The sequence below is a fragment of the Frieseomelitta varia genome, unplaced genomic scaffold (genome assembly GCF_011392965.1).
Source record: "Frieseomelitta varia isolate USP_RPSP 00005682 unplaced genomic scaffold, Fvar_1.2 scaffold_455, whole genome shotgun sequence".
In the NCBI taxonomy this organism is placed as follows: domain Eukaryota; kingdom Metazoa; phylum Arthropoda; class Insecta; order Hymenoptera; family Apidae; genus Frieseomelitta; species Frieseomelitta varia.
The window spans coordinates 28,267-30,689 of NW_025110207.1; positions in this window are offsets into that span (position 1 = coordinate 28,267).

A 2,423-nucleotide genomic window follows, 5' to 3' on the forward strand; every position below is an offset into this window, starting at 1 on the left:
CATCGCAAAACATTTTTCAACACCCTGATCCATTTGGATCTGAGGATCCAGAAGAGGCGCTTCATCGTTTGTGGCAACAGGTACGTAGAATTTTATCTTTCCCTCGAAACGTCAATATTTCTTTCTAATTTTTTTTTCTCTCTTGCTTAAAAACAACGTACCAGAAGAATTAATTTATCGTCTTGCAAAAAAATATCTCCGACATCATTTCTGACGAAGATCAATCCCAGAATCCCAGAATCTCACCTCCCCTTTGAAATGTGCGATCTTTCATGTTCAACTGTAACTATCGTCCAGGCTAAAAGTGAGTACAGACACTCAGAATCTTTCCTTTTAATATCTAGATCGATACTTGAAAACAACGAAGCGCAACGGTTCACATTATTGTACAAAGAATCTTAGAATATTGTTTCCAAAATGTACGATCCTCTGAATCGTATCACCGATCGTCTCTAAAACTCTAAAAATGCGTCTCGTATTTTTCATAAAATCTTGCCCCACGAAATCTAGATTCTAATCTAATTCCCAAAGAATCAGTTTATCATCGGCCAAAAACAAATTCCTGCGCTTCCGTCCAATAAAGAAATACCTGGGCTAATTGATATCGCCTGGAAAGAATCCCTTTCCTTTGGCAAGGAGGAAAGCTTCCTTCGACGTTCCATCCGGAGACTGATGTTTTTAATATCGACGGGAGAGACGAACGGAGGAAAAGACCAGTTTCTATAGATTTCCGTTGCGGGGGCGCACGCAGGGAGAGAGAAAGAGAGAGAGAGCGACGCGCAGCCGCGAGCCGACGCGCCGCGCCGGCACGATAAACGATAACGGAGAGCGAAATTAGGCGAAACGAAAATAGTTTCAAGAAAAGCCGATCTCGCTACATAATATAGTATATGTCAAGCGGGCTGACAGGTAGCAGGGGCAATCTCACCTAGTAGCCTCTTAAACGGCTCTGACGGCAAGGTAATTTTCTCGGAATTCGAGATTAAAATTGCATCCAGGCTAGAAGGGAACAAAGTACAGGCGGCCCGACCACTCTTGCCCAGACCTCGCCGAGCCGAGGGGGGTAAAGATGGCGAGAGATGCCGTAAGAAGGGATGGAGCAATCTAACAAGCGGTGGGTAAGATGGTGGAGAAAGAGTGAGAGTGAGAGAGAGGGAGAGAGAGCATGAACCCATGTGAATTAGCAGCAGCCGAGTAAAAAAAAAAAAAAGAAATACTCGCCCGGATGAAAAATGCCTCTTGGATCCCTTTGTATTACCCTAAGTCGAGGAGGATCTGGGAACACTGAGGGGAACGAAGTGAGAATGCACGGAGACCGCCGTCGGTAAATTTCCCCTGCCCGACCTCGTCGCGGTTTCGCACCACCCTCTAGAAAATTTTAGATACATCGATACACGCGAGATCCTTCTATTCCCGGTGGAATTTGATTCCCGTAACGAGCAGATGACTGGAGATGTTGCAAAAATATACAGAACGCGAAAGTGTGTTTCAACTTGCGCTGTCAACTGGTTCGCGGACCATAACGAGTGACCGAACCGTGTACAATAATTCGTCGCTTTCTTTTTCTTTTGTAATCTCGTCGATGTGATATCATTGGATAGAAACGATTAAGAATTAATAAACTTATCACTTGTTTCGCCTGGGTTGCATTTAAATATACTTGAAACTGAGAAAATGTTGCAATTGGGACAAAAAATTCTCGACGCGCGTCATTCCAGCGCAAGAGGTTAAAAACACTTTCGCGCGAAAGATAATGGTAAAAATAAAGATACGCAGTCTACTTGCAAGAGTAATGATACGGAACGTTTCGAGATCATTTTTAAAGAAACGGACTGGATCGTTGGATCTTTTCTGACATCACTGAGAGATATAAGGTTACATGCCATGAGTGACTATGGGTACATATTCCATTTAGAAATTGCAAACACTTCTCTGTATTACACTGTCTGTACTGTTATATCAACGTGTTTGTTATTAAAAGAAAGGTTCATTTAATCGCTTCGTTAATTGGAAATCGTGGCAGGCTAGTTCGTGAACACCGTACGGGGATAGCACGTGTCCTTTTGGAACAGAATTCCAATGTGCAACGTGAGCATTGTAGCCGGCTTCATTAGAGGTCTAACGAGGCATCGATGGTGTGTAGCCGATGTAGTTGGTCATCGATAAATAGATGATAATGACTTTACGCGGATGATAATCGCAACGTGTACAGCATCGATGGTGCGACAACACTATTAACTCCGATATTAGCAAACGCATAGATAGATGTCAATTCTAGACATCACCGACGTAAGATAAATCTCCATTTTCCAACTTCAAATCTCTAATCGCCGTTGAAAGCCCAATGCACTGTTAAAAAACTGAAGGTTAAAGTATCGCAAGGAGCTAGGTGTTTCGTCGTTTCGGTCGTTGAAAAATTTCCC